At 44.9% G+C, this 11948-nt stretch overlaps 1 protein-coding gene across 1 annotated transcript in view; it reads left to right on the top strand.

The window, feature by feature from the left end:
- LOC127610115 (leucine zipper putative tumor suppressor 2 homolog) overlaps positions 1–11948 on the top strand; it is a 45890-nt gene continuing 33942 nt past the window's right edge. Inside the window, exon 1 of the mRNA XM_052079872.1 lies at positions 1–242. The gene's annotated coding sequence lies outside the window, so the exon portion shown is untranslated. The remainder of the gene's footprint in view (positions 243–11948) is intronic.

Below are 11948 nucleotides of genomic sequence, written 5' to 3'. Positions count from 1 at the left end.
TTGTGAGCGGGCAACCGGGGTAACATACCGAGCAGCCTCAGCCTGAGATTTTTTTTTTTTGCAGGACCTTTTTCATCGTGTCCTCGCTATCGTAAGGACTCGGAGAGCCTCCACCGGTGGCCGGGACACTTTGTTGGGGGAAACTAAGACAACGGAACTCGTTGAAAGAAAGACAAGAAAAGTACGACGAAGTATCGTGGTCACTGAGGAAATGATTGTGCGGACCTTCAAGACTTCTTGAGGTGGGTCGAAGAGTCGCAGTTTCCGAACGGAATATTGATGTGATGTTTGGTACTGTTGCCCAAACTGTTTGCTTGGAGTTCACGACAGTGATGCGTACTTATTTAAGGGTTCGCAAGCTCAGGGTTGGGGACCCAAAATGGCCCATAGGGCAGTTTGTGTGTGTGCTTGTGTATATTTTGGTCCCTTTGGTGCTTCATTTTTTTTTTGTATTTCAGATTTTAAAATGTTTTGGTTCAATTGGTTGGCAGCTTAATAGTTTGAGTTAAGCAGGGTACACATGTTCAACTTTTTTTATTAATTGACATGTTGGTGATTTTTGACCCAAGGTGGAAATATTTTTCAAAGGTCGCCTTGTCTCATCTATACAACTCAGCATTCGAAAATCACATTTGAAAACGTGTTCATGTTAATTTATGAAGTTTATTTTTTAGAAGTAAGACAAAAGTATCACTCCAGACTGCCCCTAAACGGTGACATTTTGCTCCTAAAATTTAAGACATTGCAAGGAAAAATTTCATCTACGAGTGCATGTGCGACCACTACATTTGCAGATTTATCTTCAGTTTTTTTTTTGTGGTTGTTTTAGCACATTTACCTCTCAGTGCAGAAGTCATGTTCCCCAGCCTTCCTGTGTAAAGTTTACATGTTCTTCCCGTGCGTGTGGATTTTCTCATTGGTACTTCAGTTTCCTCCCACATTCCAAAAACATGCACTGTAGGTGATCATTCTAAATTGTGAGTGTGTAATTTGTAAGTGTGGATGGTTGCTGACATCCGAGAATCCACTCATTGTTCACTTTCTTCTGAAGTGTGGGAAAAATACTCAAATTTGTCCCAAAAATTGTGTGTATGCGCGCGCACGCTCCACTTCATCTGAGTGGTTTGCCGTCAATCTGACATGAAGTCTGTGACCAACCCACATTTTTTTTCTGCGTTGTGTTTTTAATTAAGCGCTCAGTGTGTGTGTAACTAGAGACTATTATCTCCGCTTGCTTTGTGCAGCTGTTATTGTACACACAAATATCCACCCATTCACACACACACACATTGCGACCGTGACTCCTGATCCTCCCCCAGCTGGTTTCTGTTCTTATCAAAGCCAGGAGCACTAATGAAGAGGTTGAAGGTCACCGAAGATGCTGTGGAGAACCGTTTTGTTTTTATGATCCATGGCCGGTCTTACTTTAAAATATGGATTACTTTCGAGTCCATTTCAGTCTTAACGCCAATGTGACACGTACTTAAACTTCTCATCCCGATAGCATTACATCACCTCTCCGTGGGAATGCTCAAGTATCACTCTGCCTCACTACCAGCAGATGCTCCATCATCCTTGGCCTGTCAGGTGGGGGCAAGGGAGGGAGGGGGAGATGCCACGGTGGCACACGAGAGGGGGGATTTGCGGGTGCTGGCAGAAGGTGATAAGCTAGCTCAGGGTTGTAGCATATTAAGAAGAAGGAAGGCGGGCAGGTCGGGGGAAGGCATGATGCTCGAAGAAGCCGAGTGGGGGCAACCCTACGGTCACGGTCCAGTCGGTGTTAGCGTCCTAACTTATGGCAGAGTCATGAAACTGTCGCCGTTGCTTGTCGTGTTGTTACCCTGGCACCATTCGACTCCCTATTGGAGCATTTCCCTTGCCAAAGTTGGATAATGGGAGTCCTCAATGGCGCCGATATTAGCCGTTGAATCGTGATTTTAAAAAAAATAATTATTTTTTTTTGGTATATTTATTACAAAATAACAGCACAACAAGCCATGTTCCAATCAGGATTTAATGCTGATACCGATTCCGATACCGATTTGATACCGATCCTCATTGAGTGCGATCTGCTGATACCGATTCCGATACCGATCACATGAATTTAGCAGCCCATTTTTCAATTTTAGAGCCACTCACTCGTGATTATTTGAATTGGAAAAAAATAGGAAGTCACAATCTTCAGGCCTCACATTGGGCATAGATGACGCGCGGAATTGAATGAGACTGTGCAGGTGTACTCGGTGTTGTGTCGTCTGGGCGCACGCACGACGGGAGCCAAATTCACAGCTGATGCAAAACCATCACCGCTTCCTCTCAAGTCGGGTGGCACCGTCTGTTCAGGACCCCGCGGCAGCTTTTGCAATCATGCGCTCATTAGCTAAACGAAACACGGACGCTTGTCGGCGCTTTCGGGAGCGGCGGCCGTTACGTAACGAGTAGTAAAACATGGCGGCCATCGCGCACATGCAACCGCCCCAAACTGAACTATTATTTTTTTTTCTCCATTTCCCATCTCTTGCATATGTGCCCTGTGATTTGCTGGTGACCAGTTCGGGTTTTAGCCTACCTCTTGTCCAAGTTGACGCCAGCTCACCGTCTACCCTTGAGAGGATAAGCAGTATAGATGGACGGATTTTCCGCACTTTTCCAACCATATTAACTTGAATTTTTTGCAACATGGCTCTAACGTTGTTGGACATCACTCCTATCTGTGCACGAGCAAATAAACTCCCTGCGGGCGATTAGCCGAAATGTTATTTTCATGAAGTAACATCGATCATGAATGCCAGGAAACTCCACCTCACACTGGGCTTAGTTTGTCCTCCTTATGTCGCCAAGACTATTTCACGCAAAACAAAACGCGTGTATCACGAATGGGACGCCACAATGAGTTTCATTATCTCGATTCGCTGCGTGTTTACGCAAAGTTTTGTTGGCGACGATCGCGGTTCCAGTTATGCTGCTCCTTAAATCCGCCTCAGCTGTCATGCGTCGAGCATCACGTCATCATGGACAGCTGTCAGAACATTTTACAGTGAGGCTCTCTGTGTCACACACACACACACATGCCCATACACTGATACAACAAATGTAAACTGTCATTTGTTGCCGCCTGCTTTTGGGGGTAACATCTTCTCGCTTTTTGTGGGCTTGTTCCACACTCCCAAATTAATTCTCTCCATATGCATTTCTGGTTCACGCCGTCACTAAAGCTAAATCCGGTCATATAAGAAGGCCTTCTAATATATTGTTAAAGGCAGAATGTATTCTTTTTCACACTGTTTGGTTTGTACGAGAGCAGGTTTACGGTTTGTGTGTAGCGCCTGGCATAAATCACCAGTAAGCACCGGTCGTTTCACCGGCGGTTGAGTTGATGACACTTCATTAGCTGTTTTGGTCTTTTAGAGGCAGGACATATGCAGCATATGTTGAATTTTAAACACTGAGGCGAGATCCAAGACGAAAATGGCGTCAGGCATTTCTGTTTTCTATTCATTGGCACGTCCACCTTTTTTTGTGCTTTTCGACGGCCTTTTAATCGGCACAAACCCTCTGAAGCGGCTTCGGCGGGGTTGTGCTCATCCAACTCATGAAATATTTAAGGCCATACGAGGATGTTAAGTCACTGATTTGTGTTGTCTCGGAACGACCGCGCTAGCGACTTCACATTTAGCATTGCTGCGCTGGAAAATGTCGTTGCCAAGCAATAAGGAAAAAAAAAAAGATGGCAGATGAAAAATCATGTGGCGGACCATTTTTATGAACCAAATTCCATTTTGCGTCTCTTTGCCGCACTCAAAGCCAGATGGAATGATACTGAATTTCCAAAGCTCGATAATATTTCTTGTCCCAAATGGCGAAAAAAAATGGCTTTAACTTCGAGATGTGGCTGTACAAACTGTTCATGGTCATCTTGTATCATGGCCCCGACGTCTTTTAACTAGCATACATCTTTTACAGACTTGGAAGCATAAGATAAATAATTCAAGGCCGTACTGCCTGTCTGTTGTCCAACTTGTGCGGAACCTTGACAATGTTCTGTTCCCCGAGTGATGACGTAACCGGAATTTTTACACGTCATAACGCACCAGTGTCAATCGCTAACAGACACGAATGTGGTCGTTAATAAGTGCAGTTGATATTTATTGAATATTTACATTTTTTTCTTAAATACTGTATACAGTATTACTAAAATATAAAATAAACGGGAGCCCAATGAAATATTAAAATAGATATGAACAAAAATGTACGGTGTGAAAACTAAAACGTCTCCTCTGTTTGTGTTTCGCGTTGTTAGCATTAAGCTAGCACACCTTCGTCTGACAAAATAGTGTGTTTTAGTTGAATATTTTGGTGTTTAAATATGCAATGTTTTATTCCCGTTTATTTATTCCCGTAAACTTCAAATGGGAGTGACAAATAAAGAGCTTGAAGCATGTTAGCTTGAAGCAAATTGAACATTTACTTGTACGTCTTTTCATTGTCACTTGGCAGTTGGAAAATGAAAACGTGACTCTTATGATTCAAAGATGGCATTTTTTTTCATATCGGAGGGAAAATAATTTATATATAAAAAAATAAGATAAGATATCCTTTATTTGTCCCACACTGGGGAAATTTAATAGGCCAATTTATAATGCTATATTTTAAACCAGCTAACAATAATGAGTCATCTTACAGTTTTCAGTTGACAGTTGAAAATGAAACAAATTTTAGACAGTCATACGATACTATCGCAGCTTGTTCATAATCTGGAAAGGATGTCCGAAAGCCCGCAAACCAAAGACCCCCTATACTGAAAGTATCTCATGAGCCAAATTACATCAATTGGAATCCGATAGTGGCAAGCTCTGAAAGCCTCGACAGTATGTAAGCAAAGCTGGAATCGTTCGAACCGTCCCCTTCATCCGTCTTTTTCCGTCTTACTCTTCCACTTCGTCCCTGCATGGAGTTCGCTCAAGCTGTCTCGTATGTCGCCAAGTGTCAGGAGACTGATGTACGAGGGCCAGAAGGACCCGTGCTGAAACAGCAGACCACACACACACACACACACAGTCACACACAGATATCTACACGCACACACACATTCAAGGCAATGCAGACAAGGTTGATAAATGAGAGGAATTGGTCCGGGTTTGGAGGCCCCAGCACAGGAAGATCCAGATGTTATTATTTGAGATGCACAAATTCACTGGCCAATATTGTTTCCTGCTTCTTTGGCTTGACAGTAAAGAACACGGAGGCAGACCTCCATCTGTTGATTTCAAAGACGGCTATAGGCGCAGATGTGGTCGGCAGAGCGAAAAAATATCTGAACGGCCACAAATGCAACCTCCAGTCGCCGGTTTATACAGCAGATTGTTCACTCGGAATCACAAATAATTCCCAAACATTTTGTTGAATGGAAGACTCTGTGTTGAACTTCTGCTCTTAGCCACTTTCTGGCGAATGAGAAGGACTATCCGGTTGTTGGCATGCATGCCAGATATCCAACGGCATGAAATTTAAGCTCCCCCCCCCCCAAAAAAAAAAAGTTTCTCATAACTCTCACAGCTGTCTCTTCTTGCTCGGAATGTTCTTTCCATTAAAAAAACAGAATAATAAGATGATCTGAATGAGTGTTACACCTCCTAAGAGGTAACGTAAGCGAGCAAAATATCTGTTGACGCCATGTTTGTACCTACGACCATTTTTTTTTTTTTTCGAAATCCTCTTGGCCAAATGTTGTGGAAGTTGGAGGATGCATCTGCCAGATGACCCCATGGCAATATCCGTCCGCGCAGGACCCTCCCCATTGCCCCCCCCCCTCTTCCTGTGTCAGCTGACTGCTCTTTGTAAACTGTTGCGGGTTTTGTTTTGTAGAGTCTGAGACGTGAAGAAGGGTGGGGTGGGGGGGTGAAGTTTTGTATGCACTTACAATTTCCTGCACCGAAGAAAATGTTGATTCGGCCCGTGCCTTTTTTTTTTAAATAATAGCTGGCATGTGTTTTCATGGGAAACTCTTGGGATTCTGTCCCAGCTGCGGTATCCGCAACATAACTCCCACTACCCCGTTGCGCAAGAGCCCGTCCTTCTCCCCTGTGAGTTCCCAAGACATCTCGCCAGGCCCTGGATGACGTCCCGGAACATTTGGCTGTTGTCAAATATGCTTTATGAAGTGATGAGTCTTTTTTTTTTTTCACCAAGCGGTGAGGTTAATGGCTTCATCAAACGACACAACTTTTTTAAAATGTGTTTATTTTTTGGGGTAGTTTGCGGTCGCTCTGTCAGACCACTCGATCGATAGCGTAGCGCGCTTCCGTCAAGAGTCGGTCCGTCGGCGCAAGACCGTCGCGGAGGGCGGGGCAAGTGGCTGTCAAAGTCACGTCGAAGCAGGGATTTGGGGAAAGTTTGCAAATCAGCTGTTAGCTTTGCAGTTAGCAAACGTTTCAATGCGATGTATACTCGGTTGGGGGGTTGTTGAAGGGGCTGCATGACTTAAAATGTTTGAGGGAAAGGCTTCTTTAGCCCAATTATCTGGCAGCAGATCCATCTTACGGCGGCTGGTACCCCAGCAACCCCATATTTTGGCACCCTTTCCAAATTGTGACACTGGAAATGCATACCGAACGATACGAGTCGAATGAAGGTGCTCTCTCTGGTTTGTTCTCAGCATGACGCAACTCAAGTGACAAAAGGTGCTCTGGGCCTTTTGCGTCTTTGTCTTCTCTGCATTGTCCTGCCGAGAATTGGTTATGGAGGATTGCGTCCGTCTGCTGAGTGGGATTTCTTGGAAACGGGAGGCACGGAACGGATTAAAAAAAAAAAAGCAAAGCAAAATTGGAGGAGTATGTTGGAGTGAGGGGGGGGGGTCTTGTGTGTGATCAGCAGAAAACTGAAATCAAGTCCTCGGCGGGGGATGCACTGAATGTGTGTGTTTGTGGGATGAATTTTCAATGAACTCGACCGACCAGTGCGATTTATTTTCTCATGCATATGTCCTGAAGCTTCCCTCTGGCATTTGACATTAAAAAGAAGACGCATTGTTCTCATCGGCCTTTGATAAGCATATCATGTCAGGCTGGGACAGGGGGGCGGGGGGCCCTCGCTGTGTTGGGGTTCTTTTGGCGTCACCCCACTCACCCACTGCCCACCAGTCAGAACTGGGTCAAAGTTTATTGGAGCATCCTGTCTGAGTAGGGGGATTGCTGAAATTGTGGGGGCTTAAGAGGGATCCTTGGTACCAGCGACCACCCTCCTCGGGTGGGGGGCGGGGGGGATTTGCTATCTTGTATCAAAAGACTAAAGTTATTGCCAATCGTCAACTTTGTTATTCTGTTTTGGTGTTCTGGCCAAAACCCTGTCTAATGTTATGTAATTACAATTACATTACAATTAGTCATTGTAATTGACGGACCATTAGGCAATGAGCAGGTCTGTTTTCTTTGTGTGTTTTTTTTCATACATTCATACATTAGACGATCCAGGTCGTAAGATGTTTTTTTTTTTTTAAATCATGTTTTAAAATAATGTTTTTTAAAATTTATTTATTAAATTAATAAAATTGTAAAATAAAAAATATATTTTTAAATTTATTTAGAGATTTAATTCTGTTATGCTAGGTTCAGACTGGACATGAAATATCGGGTAGTGCCGCTACGGGGGGGTTGCTTCGAGCGGTGAAGGGGGTCTTCCGACATACAAAAAAAAACATCTGAACATTGCTAGTCAATCTGGGGAGGTTGTGTTATTACTTTGGCTAAGGCTAAATGCCATCTTGGTTGAGGGTTCAACACTTGTCAACAAGTAAATGCACTAAGCATTACCCAAATTGTTTTTGCTCGGTTCCAGCAGCTTTCCGAAGCCGGCTGCGTCGTTTACTTCGTGTAGGTCCAGCGCCACATCGTAAAAGCTCAGCTTATGTTGGATCTAACCGGAGAATGTAGCATTAGGCTAGTGGGACTACATTTCCCATGGTTCTTAGCCACGAAAGCAGGAAGTAGTTCTCATTCAGCAACTTGAAGCGAACACCCTTGGCCTCTAACAGGGAGAACTGCTTGAGCGTGTTTTCTTTTTGTTTCTTCAAAGTGTTGTTAAGTGTAAAAGCGATGAATGAACAGAAAGTCATTTTAACACCAAACTACTAATCCGCCGACCCCTTTGAGCCAAGCACACCTCCGCAGATTACAACCGCGACGTGTCATGTGATGAGGTCACACCGTGCGATGTTCGAGTCTTGCTGTGGATATTTGTCATTGTTTCGACGGGGCGGTACGACGGAAGACTGGTTGGCACGTCCGCCTCACAGTGCAGAGGTCATGGGTTTGATTCCTGTTCCCAGTTTGCATGTTCCTTCCCCGTTCCCTGCGTGGGTTTCCTCTCACATTCCAAAAACATGCACGGTAGGTTAATGGAACACTCGAAATTGTTCCTCGGTGGGATTATGAGCGCAAATGGTTGTTTCTCGATGTATGACCTGTGATTGGCTGGCAAGCAGTTCAGGGTGTACCCCGCATGGGTGTTTTGAACGAATCCGAGCTCTGTATAAGAGACCTCAGATGTTATCTTTTAATATGTCGAATGCCGGAAGCATCTTTTGTGATGAAACAGTCAATTAAACCATAGCGCAAATGCTTTCTCCAGAACGTTCCGCTCGCCGTCCGATGTGAGAATCTGTCGTCATGGTCAGGAGCATGGTCGTCGATCAACCTGATGAAGGTGAAGAAACGAAATGGAGGAAGGGGGGGGCAGCGTGTGAAATGAGAGCAGTGTCATGCTGCCTCATTTTCGGTGCGGGGTTGAGAAGGGATTAGAATCGCTTACATATCACACACCCCAACCGATTTCCTCGCTTTAACTAGCCCACCCCCCCCCCACCCCCCCACCCCCGTGTGCCTTCTCCCCAGTGAATAATCGAGTAATCGGATGCAAAGGCGCCCCGCCAAAATGGCGCACTTAAAGTACTGTAATACCCTCGCATACAGGTCAGGGCCGCATCAAAAAGCATAAATACAGTGGACCCCCCCCCCCCACCCCCTTGTTTTTGTGCTCCAGCCAAATCGGTATATCAGTTTTTTTCCGAAGTTGCTGCCATCTTGGGGCGTCTGCAGCCAATTACAGTTACAATATAAACCATTTGAGAATGGAGTCAATTACCCCGCAGATTTTTGTGTTGTTTTCGGAGCAGTTGAAGGGTGAAAAAAAAAACCACTTTGGGAGGGTGTGCGCGTGTTTGTGTTTGTAAAGCAAGCGGAGCATAAACTGTTTAAAAATGAATCCGTCAGAGAGGTAGTGATATAAAGCAAAAGGAAAATGGGGAATAAGGAGGAGAAAAGGGGAGGGGGAGGGGGTGCGTGGGGGGGGGGTGTTGGGGCTGGATGAGATAGTCTATTTATAGTTTATCCCCCGCTGCTGGGTTAGACCGCCTGGCCCAGCGCAGCACAGCTCAGCATCCATGTCAGTCCTCGTGTCAGTCTACATTAGCTTTGCGCTCGCGCGCGCACACAGTTACTCCGAGGGCGTTAAAAAAAAAAAAAAAAAAACGCCTGTCACGCAAACACGAGTTTAAAAAGAACCCGCGCTGTGTTTTTGTGAGCGTGAGAGATGAAGATGCCGCCGCAGCATCGATTGGGAAACATGAACGCAGTTCATCTCCACAGAGGAGCATTGAAAAGGGAAAGTCGTGGAAGTTGTTGAAACGTCATCTCCGGCTTGATCTTTTAAGCATTCGACGGGTCACTGAGGTTACGATGAACTTGTGGATTTGCCCCCGAAAGCGAGTCCCGTTTCCCGACTCTGCCAACCAAAACGGACTGTTGATCCGAACACGGGAAGCAGCGGCGACTCCCTTTCGTTTTCCGTTAATCACTTTTGAATCCAGAAACACGTGAAACTTCCTCCCCTCCCTTCAAGGTAAAAACGTCTCGGGTGAACGTCGACATGATGACTCATAAGAATGATTCGACACAAAACAAACCACCTTCTCTTGGGCCTCGTCAAAAGTATTAGCGAGCAGAGCGGCTGCAAACTCAGGACTTTCCAAACGGAGAGTTGGGTCAATATCAAGGTAAAAATCTTCATCCACTGTCACGTGTCGCGTCAAATGGTTAAACGGTAAAATAAACGTTAAAACGGGTGTGAAGATTTAATGCTCGTCTGGCCGGTGCTGTTTATTTTTTCTTCCGCCTTGTTGAGTTGAAAGCAATTTCCAACAAGTGGTTTGGGCATCACGGCAGACCAATTATCTGATTACGGATCAGACTTCCTGCTTCGTGTCATGTTTTCGGATAAATGTACTCTTCTATTTTTTTTTTTTTTTAATTTTTGTTTCTCATTGAAGAAGCCATGACCCTTTGACCCTTTCATGCAGCCTGCAACCCAATAATATGATAAGCTGCCCACTGTCGTGACCGTCTCTCAAAGGGTTCATATGGATCCAGATCAGTGGTTCTTAACCTGGGTTCGATCGAACCCCAGGGGTTGGGTGAGTCGGTCTCAGGGGTTCGTCGGGGCCTCTGCCATGGAGAGTAAGACACACCCGACTCAACATGTAAATTAGTTATGACACGCCTGGCTGCAAATGGTTACATGACATTGCTTGTCCAATCAGTGCTGCGGGAAATTGGGAGTTTGCTTCGTAGTCAACGTGTGATAGTACGTCGTACAATTTAAAAAAAAAAAAGTATACTTATCTCTTGAATTTAAAAAAAACGATTTTAAAAAATGTATTTTTAAAATATTTTGAATTTGTTAAAAATATATATTTTTCACTCCTGAAGGGGTGTGATGAATGTGCATATTCATTGTTTGGCTTCGGTACCTCTAAAAAGGTTAAGAAGCACTGATCCAAATGAAATTTTGGGGTGAACTAACACAAATTTTTTTCTGGGGGGTGGGGGGGAGCATCATTTATCTTCCTCCATGACTAATCGAACACCCCCAAAAGCCAGGCTCAAAACGACATTGTATCCGCATTGTAACCGCATTGACCTTAACTGCAAAAAAAAAAAAAAAAACCCCACAAGAAATGCAAGCGATGGATCCAAACCATATCGGAATGTTGGCTTCATTCATTTCAATTGAGCATCGTCAAGACTCGCTTTGCTTACTTACTTGCCCGGAAAATGCACAACACGGCCAACCAGACCCACCCGCCAAAATTTTAAATCCACAGAGTATCCCAACGACACGTTTAATCCTGCGAGCACTGTCCCGCTACTGTTTGAGTTTCTCACTCATGGCTTGGCCCTTCCGCAAGACAGAACCTCTCTTGTGTGCTCCAATAACGCGCCGACAGAATGTCATTCATTGGCGCAAATGCATTCGCAGTCATGCACACGTGTAACATTGTCTGGTTTTCATCACAACTCGTGACACATCACTTCGAGACTCAAATGGGATAAATTTTCCATGCGTTTTGGTGACATCGTTATTAACACGTGTGTGTGTGTGTGTGTGTGTGTGTGATTGGCATTCGCGGCAAAACGTGACTTGGCTATGGGCGAATCGTCATCTGCGCCCGCCATCGCCGCCTCTCAAGTCATTTCAAGTTGTTGCCGTCAAAAGCTCCTTGAAGCCAGCGGAGACGGACGCTGACAGATGCTGCCGTTGAACGTGTGAGTGTGTGTGTGTGTGTGTGTAACAGCCCCCCCGCGGCAACTTCATCTGTCTGTTTCATTTGCATTTTGAGCGGAGGCGTCTGTTCATAGAAAAGTGTTCGGGAGGAAAGAATTTCAAAAAAAAAAAAGAAAAGGGGCGCCAGACAGAGAAAACAGAAGAGATAAGAATGGCACAGACGAATGAAAGCGCAACTACCTCGGAGAAGCATAAAAGGCAAAGACGGCGCTTTTGACAAGCAGAAAAAAAAGTGAATGGAAACATTCCAGGCGCCTTTGGTGTGAGATTGCTTGTATTTCTTTTTTATTTTTTTTCTTTCGACCGAGTGGTCAACTTTTGCCCCCCCCCAC

The sequence above is a fragment of the Hippocampus zosterae genome, chromosome 11 (assembly GCF_025434085.1).
Source record: "Hippocampus zosterae strain Florida chromosome 11, ASM2543408v3, whole genome shotgun sequence".
NCBI lineage: Eukaryota > Metazoa > Chordata > Actinopteri > Syngnathiformes > Syngnathidae > Hippocampus > Hippocampus zosterae.
The sequence above is the reverse complement of the archived record's forward strand: the minus strand, read 5'-3'. Positions and strand labels throughout refer to the sequence as shown.